The sequence below is a fragment of the Gracilinanus agilis genome, chromosome 2, assembly GCF_016433145.1.
Source record: "Gracilinanus agilis isolate LMUSP501 chromosome 2, AgileGrace, whole genome shotgun sequence".
NCBI classification, from domain to species: Eukaryota; Metazoa; Chordata; class Mammalia; order Didelphimorphia; family Didelphidae; genus Gracilinanus; species Gracilinanus agilis.
The window spans coordinates 664,246,041-664,256,893 of NC_058131.1; positions in this window are offsets into that span (position 1 = coordinate 664,246,041).

Here is a 10,853-nt window from a genome sequence, read left to right on the forward strand (position 1 = left end):
TCTCTCTCTCTCTCTCTCTCTCTCTCTCTCTCTCTCTCTCTCTCTCTCTCTCTCTCTCTCTCTCTCTCTCCTTTTCTCCCTCCCTCCTCCCCCTACTTCTAATGTGTGTGCTTTTACCTTCCCAACGTCTTGGTGTTTATAAACGGGCTCCCTCTCTTCTGAGTCACTCTCCAGACACCATTGGCAAGCCGCCGATCTCACCCTGCGAATGAGTCTCCTCCTTCTCTGTGGAGAAAGGGGGGGAAAAACACATGCCATGAGGGAGGCTGAAGCATTGGGCACAGAAGGGCGAGCTGGGATCTGCACGCAAGCAGAAGGGCAGGCAGGCAGGCCTGTGGTCCAGATGCCAGGCCGAGCTCTGGTAGCCTCCCTCCTCTCCCTGGGCAGACAGGGAGCAGCAGGAGGTCACCCCCTCACTCCCTGCTGTCCCCGGGCACAGCTAATCTTGGCTTTCCACTTAAGTCCTCCAGTTTCCTGGATTCCCCAAGCTCTCCCTGCTGGTCCCAAAGCAGGAGGAATGATCAGAGCTGGCCAGGTCTGTCTCTGCTGCCCCCAGGCCCCTCTCCCCAGGCTGCTGGCCTTTTCCTTGGGTTTGCAGAGCTCTGTTTCTTGGAAGTAGAGTGTGTGTGTGTGTGTGGGGGGGTCACACTGGGGGGAGCTGTTTTCTTTTGTTGGGGGAAGGGGGGGCAGTGAGAAAAAGCTGAAATAATCTCCTGCCTGTGAAGCTGATAGCCAGTGTGAAAGGGAGAGGCTGTCCTGGAGTATTTTTAGCTGCGTGTACAAAACCCTTCCCAGTGTACCTCATCTTGCTCAGTAGCGCCCTGTCCGCCTTCTGGGAATTATCTCTCACAGCCCTGGCCCCAGCAGCCACTTCCAGAGCTGCACTTTAACCCCCCACCCCCTCCTTTGGCAGAATTCTTTCCTCATTATGAATAAGTTACCAGATTGCCGGCCAAACAATGGCAATTTTATCTCCTTGGGTTTAGGTGCACCTCCTACCTCTCTCTAGAAGCAGATCTGACTCCCCCCACCCCGCAACTGGCCAGCCTTTGCTTGGTCCAGTGAATCCAGGAGTCATCGAGTCAAGGCAAAAATGTCCTCCAGGCAGTGGGAGTCACAACACAGACCAGGTCTTAAAAGGGAGGCCACATACACAAAGGCATGAGACAGGAAGCAAAAAGAGGCTTTTCTGGGGATCTCTCCCTAGCCCCCCTGCCACAGCACCTCAGCAGCTTTGCCTGAACCCCACCTCTTACCTGGCACGTGTTTTGCATATGCCCCTGTAAGGAAATGTTGTTTCCCCTATCAGAATGGAAGCTTCTTGAGGGCAGAGACTGCTTTGCCCTTGTCTTTATCCTGAGTCTAGCGTATAAATGCTTCCTGATGGAGTAACCGATTGGTACAAACAAATCAGAGCCCCAGGAACTGCTCTGGGAGCCCCCAGGAACTGCTCTGGGAGCTCCCAGGAGCTGGTTGGATTTGGGGACAAGTCTGCGAATGCCCCCGAATGCCACCACCCAAACCACGCACACACGAAAGCATTAATGCCACTTAAAAAATAATTAGGGTAAAAGATAATTATTCTTAAAACCCAACCGCCCCCAAAATCTCAAAACTGGTCGAATTCAGCCTGTAACCAGACTAGCCCTACTGGTGTGGCTGGAGCGGGTTCTTTTTAGCAAGGTGCCCAGGTTGGGTATCATCTGTAGCCCTCTCTCCTCTCCTCACCTCGAGGCTTCATATGAGAGCTCCTTCCATAGTTCCCCTTCCTTCTCCTTCCTCTAGGTCACGCGTCCTTAGATGGGGAAGAAGGGGGTCCCCAAAGAAGGCTGGGCGGGAATGATCCTTCTTCGTCTGGCTCAAACTAAATGCCGTGAAATTCTCGCTCCTTGGGGACCTCACACATCAGTTACTGCCTGTTAGTCAGCATCCACAGGGCTCCGGTTAATAAAACCAGACCCCTCTAATAAAGGGGCATATTTACGTGGCTTTTGATTGAGGACCAGCCCCTCGTCCCCTCACTCCCCCACCAAAAAAAAAAAAAAGAACCTGGACAGAAAGAAGAAAAAATTCTTCTCTCTTCACGCTTTGTAAAGCAAGAGCCATAAAGAAAACAAAGAATTGGGGGAGTGGGGGTGGAGATGGATGGGATTCCCAGGAGCACCTAAAATCGGAGAAAACTGGCCAATTGTTCAAACCAATTAAAGGCTTCCTAAATCTGCGGCCAAAGCCCCAACAGGAACGGGGCAGGCTGTGTGGGGCAGGCTCCAAAATGCTCAAAAGCCAGGGCTGACTGTCTAAAATCTTCTTCTACTACCTAGACTGGGTCAGCTCTTAAGGCATTAGGAAGGACATCCTCATTGATGGAGCTGGGGAGGAGGGAGGCAGAGAGGGAACAAGAAGGGGGAGGGGTGGAATGAAGGAGGAGTGGGCTGGCAGAGCCCCCAGCTTTGTGTGTGCTGGGAGCAAAGGGCAAGGGGGGAAGGGAGCAGGAATGCCTTCATGATTCTCCAGAGTAGAAACACTGGCTGGAATGTGAGCTTGTGAATACAAAGGAGGTGACACCACAAGTGAATTTAGGGGCAGGGGGTGGCGATGGGTCAGGGGGAGGGGGAGAGGAAGCAAGAGGCCAGCAAGTGGAGCCAAGGAGGGCCTCAGTGTTCTTGCTGCTCTGATCCCCAGGCACTCAAGTCCAGTAGGGTCATAGGGGGATGACCCGGTGATCATAGCAACGTGCCCTTCCAGACACAGCTGGGGAGACCCCCAGTCTTCAGCTGGCCCCAGACTTGCTGTGGATGTATGTAGCAAAGCTGCTCTGAAGAAGTGGGGTAAACATGTAGTCCTCCTAGCAGGAAGAAGGGAGGCCATTTACTATCTCTTCATTCCTATGCTCCCTCCCCCCACCCCCAGTCCTATACCACCCCCTAAATCTCCTCCCAGTTAAGAGAAATTCAGGGTAGCCCTGGCCCAGCCCATGTGCTCCCTTGTACTGTGAACAGGATGTGGGTATCTGGAGGTGAAGGAGAATGTGGGGGTCGAGGGACAAATGGGTGGGGAGTGGTTCGGGGGACACTACTTCCTTAAGACAGATCGGTTTACCACATTCAGTTGAGCCCAGGACCGCACAGCTGCAAGTTATAAATGTCCCAGGCCAACATACAAACACACACACACACACACACACACACACACACACACATAGCGGCTCCTTTCCAAGATTCCAGGTCTTTGTGGCTCCTATCTATCTCCTTCTACCCCAACAACAACAGTCAGCCTCCCAAGGCAAGGCCTAGGTACCACATACAAGTCTCTGTTGTCTTAAACACTGTTCTTTAAGCAGCTACATCCACAGCACTGGGATGCCCCAAAGAGGGTGGCTTTCCTCTACCTGGAGGAGGAAGTGTGACCAAGAGTTCAGGAAAACGGAACATGAGGACTGTAGGAATTCTGGGAGGATAGGAGAAGCAAGGGAAGAAGAAAGGGAGAGAAGGGAAAAGAAAAGGGGAGAAATACAGGGGAAAGGAATGAGAGGGGAAGGAGAGAGCATGGGAGGGAAGGAGAAAAGGGAGAGAGGGGGAAGGGAATGGGAAAGGGAAGGAAAGAATAGAAGGAGAGGAGAAAGAAGGGAGAAAGAAAAAGGAGAAGAAAGAGGGGAAGGGAATGGGAGTGGGAAAGAGAGAAAGGAAGGAGGTCAAATTGGAAAAGGAAGAGATTGGGAGTCAAAGAGAACAAATAGGAGGCCATACTAATTTGAACCTCCTCTGAACTCCTGAGGCACTGAGTGTCCTTATCACTCATTTGGTAGTTGTCCTATCTGACAAGTCCCCTCCCACTGCCTGGGACTTCTTTGGTCTAAGGAACTCCAGGGGAGGACACTCACTTTACCAATGCAGATGTGCAGTAACTAAGATTCTTACAAAGTCACCTGAGGACACTAAAATATCCGATGACTTGTCCATGATCACAGGGTCATTAGGTATCAAAGGCTGGATTGATCCTGGGTCTTCTTGACCCCAAGCTCTCTGGTTGCCTGCCTCTTTGGTTTATTGTCAGCTTTTGTACGTCAGTCCTATCACCCCAAATAAACTTCGAACTCCTAAAGGGCAGAGACTGCCTCAACTAATCCTCTCAAATGCTCCAAACACAGTGAAGCAAAGGGTCCTGGTGGTATGATTGATTTGGGGCATGTTCCACATTGGAGGTAGTGGTTCTAATGAAAGTGGCCAACAAACCTCCTCCTCCAGCTCCAAGAGGCTCATGCTTTGGGACCCACCCCGCCAATGAATATGTAGACCAGTGGTTCCCAAACTTTTTTGGCCTGCCGCCCCCTTTCCAGAAAAAATATTACTTAGCCCCCTGGAAATTAATTTTTTTAAATTTTAATAGCAATTAATAGGAAAGATAAATGCACCTGTGGCCATCACCGCCCCCCTGGATTGCTGCAGCACCCACCAGGGAATGGTAGCCCCCACTTTGGGAATCACTGATGTAGAGATTCTCCCCTATGCCAACCATTCCATCCTAGAAGAAAAAGACAGAGTCAGAGGAGGAGGAAGCAAGAAGGAAACAGGATAGTTCATTGAGGTAGGAAACCAAGTGAATGGCAGGATCTCTAACCCATCCAGTTTTCTTTCTAGAGACTGGGAAGATCCTAGAGAAAAAAAGTACGGCTATTTCCAACAACTGGTTCTCCTTTGTTAGGTAGGCTTAAGTACAACCTGCTGCCTGCTTTTGTCTTTCTTGGACCAGGGAGGAGTGGGGATAGGGAGGAATGGGAGGTGGGGGGGGGCAGGGTGGAGTTACTTCCAGCCTCCTCTGGCCTAGCCCTTTTCTTTGCTGTGATGCTCAGCTGACTAGAAGAAAATAACAGCCTTGCCCAGGAAAAAGCCCAAGGTTGGTGGCACAAGAAGCCATTTCCAAGAAGAAAGCTCCATCACTCTGGTTTTACATTATACCTCTTCTAAACCCTCAAGCCGACTCTTTGGGGAGAGATCCATCACTCAGACAATAGCCTGAAATCAGTCACAATCTGATGACTGTCATGCTGTCCCCCACCCCCACCCCAGACCCCCTCTAACACCACTACAGACAGGCATGGCTTAATCAGTCTGGCCTTCCTTCCCAACTTGGCTAAGCTGGCAGCAGCTGCCTTGAATGGGGTCTTTTCTTCAAGCTTTCATCAAAAGACTAGGGATCTGTAGTTTCTTCCTCTTTCCTGGCTCTAGCCCTTGGGGGAACCCAGGGAAAGGAAGAGAGAAAGAAACAGAGAAGATAAAGGGGGGGGGAGTAGTGCTGAGAGGGACAGGGAAGAAAGAAGAGAGAAAGGCGGGAAAGGATTAGGAGAAAGAGAAGTAAAGAATAGTGATGAGAGAAGGGAGAAATTGAAAGGATCAAGGAGAAAAGGTAGTGGGAAGAGGGACAAGAATATTCATTTTCATACTCCTTAAAGCCTATTTCCAAGTTCTCTTTGCTTACTTTTTGGGCTCTCAAGCCACTGCTACAAACTTCTGTGATGATCATTCTCAAGAAGTTATCATTCGATTGTTGGTCTCTTTCACAACAAAGATATATCTATCTACTGAGTTGTATTTCCCTTCTTACCCCTCCAAAAAAAAAAACCCTCAGGAAAAGCCCAGAATTCACTTCTCACCAAACATATTCCATCTTCAGAAGGTCTCTGCCACAGCTGAGGCACCAATACTGGAAGTATATGTGTCTCTCCCCTATTTTAGTGGTAACTTTGTTTTATAAATAAATTATATAAATAGGCTTCTTTGATTACTCAGAGCATCCAGCATTTAAGGACTGGGGCATTGCTGTAGGCATAATTGTACTACTGAATTCATCAGCTGCCTAATTATCATTCATTTTGCATTTATTTCTGCTAATTAAAAAGAGAGAAACTCCTAACAACTTTTACATAAATACTATATTTGTTCTATGTAAAGATGTGATGCTAATTTGCTGGTGATTAGCCGATTATCTAATTTTATCGCTGTCATGCTGAAGAGGCCAGTATCCTACAGCTAACTGGAGGCATGTAGTGTACAGGCTGGGCCATCACCAGCTCCTTGGATATTACACACACGCACACACACACACACACACACACACACACACACACTCACACTCTCCTTTATACACACATGCATTAACACAGGCATACACAATCATGCTAACACACACTCATAGAACAGTACCAGAGCATGTTGAGGGGACACAGAAAAAACTGAAGAATTTAACTCATGACATAGACAGCGTTCATCCTTGGTCTCAGGCAGCCAGGAGGAAGCATGGGATGACCAATGGGGTCCCAGGAAGTGTGCATAACAGCAAGACCTGCTCACGGTCATGAAATCAGCCAATGAGACCATTCATGGAACCCATCAGACCAACCCGGGTCTGCCCTTGAATACCTCTCCCTACCTAGGATAGCATGACTAGGATTTGGGAGAGGAGGACCAAGGGTAAAGGTCCCTCTCCCGTACACTCTCATCTACACCTGTCCAAATCCAAACTGGTAAAGTAGAAAGACTAATTGATCAATCAACAAGCATTTAGTAAGCACCCATTATGTATTGGGGGTCAAACAATATCATCCCACCTATTCAGAACACAACAGGAAGAACATTACCTTTAAAATCAGAAGGAGGGCTGGCTTTAGTGTCAAAGGGTCACAGAACTTATGCTAGAAAGAATCCCCAGGGCTACTGCAGTTTATGACCAGGAAATTGAGAGGCAGAGAGGTTAGAAGAAACTCCCCCACCAAAGTCATACAGTTCCTACTCCAGGTGTCAAAAGTAGGATTTGAACCCAGGTGCTCTGACCCAAGAACCAAAGGCTTCAACTCCTGGTTCTGCCACTCTTGCCATAAATGACCCAGGTTATTTCTCTCTGGATCTCAGTTCCCTCAACTGTAAGATGAGGGGATTAGATTTGATGACCTTTAAGGGCTCTTATGTAGCTGTGATCCTACCTGTGATTGAGTCCCAGATTTGACCATCACTAGCTATGGAATTCTGACCCTAACCCTAACCCTAAATTCTAACCCTAACCCTAACCCTAAATTCTTTTTTTTTTTTTTAAACCCTTACCTTCCATCTTGGAGTCAATACTGTGTATTGGCTCCAAGGCAGAAGAGTGATAAGGGCTAGGCAATGAGGGTCAAGTGACTTGCCCACGGTCACACAGCTAGGAAGTATCTGAGGCCAGATTTGAACCGTGGACCTCCTGTCTCTAGGTTTGGCTCTCAATCCACTGAGCCACCCAGCTGCCCCCTAACCCTAAATTCTAACCCTAACCCTAACCCTAAATTCATTTCTAAACCTTAATTTGATTAAAGGTCTTCACTCAACTTTCAACCACTCTCAGACCCCATTCTCTTTTCTGTAAAGTGGAGAAGATGATAATACTTATACCACCTATATTTCTGGGTTATTATTCCTGCTAAAATCTTAAAGAGTTATGGAAAGGTAAGCAATTATTATTACTATCTACTTAGTTAGATTAAATTCCCCCCTCAACCAGCTGTGTCAAATTCAGATAGAAATGGAGCCCTATAGGCTGCATATTGACTTAGAAAACCACAAATTAACATTATCTATAACATTTTATATTTTTAATTTATTCTGTTAAATATTTCCCAATTACATTTTAATTTGGTTCTTCCATACTCAGTTTTGCTGCTTTTCTTTTTAAAATTTTAATTATTTTGAAGAAAATCCCTCTGATATGTATCACATAGTTCCCTGCCTTCTTAAATGGAGTAAACAGAACGTATCCATTTCTTAGTGACTCAGAGTTACTAAGACCATCAATGACTACTTTGTAATTAGTGTCATGGAGAGGCATCTGAAAGCCCTACAGAGGTGTGGACAGCTGCTTGGGAGAGTCACGGAAGCTCCATGGACCTTAGTCTCTGCATCTGCAAAATGGACAGCTGGACCAAATAGTCTCAGAGGTTCCTTCCAACTCGGATCCTCATTGTCAGGGGGGCCAGGCATGACTTCTTGCAGTTCTTAGCATATCCACCTGTGGCTTCTCTCTCTCTGCTGCTTCTGATCTTAAGTCAGCTTATTAGAATTGGGCTCAAAGCAAGGGTCGATACACTTTGAATATGGAGCTTTTCTGTGAGCCAAGTACACTAACTTTTTTAGTAAACAGCATCTATCTATTTTGACTGCTCGGTGATTTGATTTGATTTTCTTCTTATGTTTGCTGTTTTTGTTGGGACCTAAAAAATGAGGCTTCTAAATAATTAGGGGATGACTACTATAATAACATAACATTAGGGATATGACTAACTCCATTTCCAGAGCACCTAGTACAGACCATGATTGACTTGTCAAATGCTTTGTTTGATCAAAGAAAGAAGAAGGCGGCGACCTTCGAAGAGGCCACATTAGATGATGTCTATGGTCTCATCCAGCTCGTTTTACATGGGGACCACAGGAACGAAAAGGAAAACGACATTGAAGGACATCAGAATCCTGATCAATGCACTGACCAGTCTGACCAGACTGAAATTAAGAGGACTTAATTTCTTCATCTGTTAGATGGGAATAAATCAACAATCAACATTTATTAAGCATTTATTATGTGCTGGACAGTGTTCTAAGCACTTCCCCTCTCTATCTCACAGAGTGGTTATTCTAGAAGGAGGAGGGTTTTTCATAGCATAAAGCATCAAGGATATTATTCTAAGGCAGTTGGTGGCACAGTAACCTGAAGTCAGGAACATCAGAGTTCAAATTCTGATTCAGACATTTCTGAGCTGTGACACCTCCCTAGATGAGTCACCTAACTGGAATCTTCCTTAGTTTCCCCTTCTGCAAAATGGAAAGTTTAAGTGGCACACTGGATAAAGTGCCCAGCCTAGCGTCAAGAAGATTGTTCTTCCTGAGTTCAAATCTGCCCTCAGACACTTTACCTGTGTGACCCTGGGCAAGTCACATTTCCCTGCCTCAGTTTCCTCATCTGTAAAGTGAGTGGAAGAAAAGAGCAGACCACTCTAGTACCTCTGCCAAGAAAACCCCAAATGGGATAAAAAAGAGCGGGGACATAACTGAAAATAAGTGAAGAACAAAAAAAAAAATGGGGATAATAGCTGCATCCACCTTACAGGGTTGTTGTAAGGTTCAAATAAGATACTATTTGTAAAGTTCTTGGCAAACTTTAAAGTGCTATATAAATTCTAGTTACTATTAATCATATTCATTTATTAATAATGATATTAACATTATCTTATGGTATCTATAATCCTATTTATCAATTAATAATCATTATTATTCATTATTATTGATGTGGGACACAGCAGAAAAATGCCACTTGGGGACTCAGATATTCCAAGAAATCAGCCAATTCTGTTCTTTACTTACTTTGTAGAAGGCACCGAAGAGCAGTTCCAGCTAGCCCCCGGGGCACGGGCTAGAGGCTAATGGTAGAGCTGAGCAGAGACTTCTTATGGCCCGGAAGACAAGCCCGAGACAGCCTCTGCCTCCACAGTACCCAATCAGCATTTATTTATACCCCATCACAGGTATCTTGCATATAGGAGGTGGCCCGGAAGAACACAACTGACTGTTGGACTGACTTAACCATGACCAGCAAGCATCTTGGGGTACGGGGACTCCACCAGAGATGGTTCCTGCCTCTGGCCAGGAACAACCCTGAATCCACAGAAAACTCGGCAAGTGGAAACAGGGTTGCCAAAGGGCCAGGAGAGGAAGCCAGGCAGAGCAGCCCTTCTGCTTATCAATGAACCATGTTGCTAAAAGGACAGGAGAGTTTTCTACACACAAACAAGCGGCTGCCTACCCCTTTCCCTTTGTGGCCTGAATGCCCTCCTCCTCCCCATATCAATAATTTATACCCCAAGCCAAGGCACGGGGGGCTTTGCTGCCAAGCCCAATTTTCGAAGAGCACAATTTGTAGCAGATGGAGAGAAAGTGCTCCTTTTCATTCAGGCCATTCCTCCCACCCCAGACTTGCTCTGTTCTCCCTCTCTCTCTCAAGTGGATATCCTCCGCTCATTCACTCGCCAGAAGCTTTTATCACTAAGAACACAATCAGAGGAAACCCAGAAGGCCAAGTGGGGGCTGCCAGGAGGCCAGATCTCAAGAAGGCCGAAAACAAAGAGAACAACCCAAAGCCACAGCCTTGGAGGAGAGCACACAGTGATGTCTCACTCTCTGGGACTCCTCCTTTCACTCAAGACAAAACAGCTCCCAGCCCCCTCCACCCTCTGGGACAGGGCTTGGCGGGAAGACCCATGGCTCACCCTCCGCCATTATGGCAGAATGGACTGGATGGGGCCTATCATTCAGCTCGAGCACTGCCCATCTGCTGCTTCCTTGAGCTGTCGAGGGAGCTCAGAAACATCACTCCATCCTCAGGGAATCTGCTCATGTCTGGGCACAAACTGTTCCCTTCCTCCTCCTGTCCAAGCCCCTTCCTTTTCCCTTTCTTCCCTCCAGACCATGCCCAAGACTCCCTTCAGTCTTCCCAGATCAACACAACTGAATTTTGATCAATGATTTGCTTTTCTTTCACAGGAACTAGGTATAAGACTAAAGAGAATGGACAGGTCTCTTCCAGGGAACATTGCCCCGACTAGCTAAAGTCACCAAAACAAACCCTGGTGTAAGGTTAGAAAGCCCTGCATTGCCATTTGGCCAATCACCTGTTTAAAACATTGTTTTTATGAAACTAACTGCTCTGGAACGTCATTGCACCTAATGTGTTTTCCTGGAACCAACAGAAGACATTTAGTTGGGTACAACATTTTGTGCCCACTGTGGGCAGAGCTCTCTCTCTCTCTCTCTCTCTCTCTCTCTCTCTCTCTCTCTCTCTCT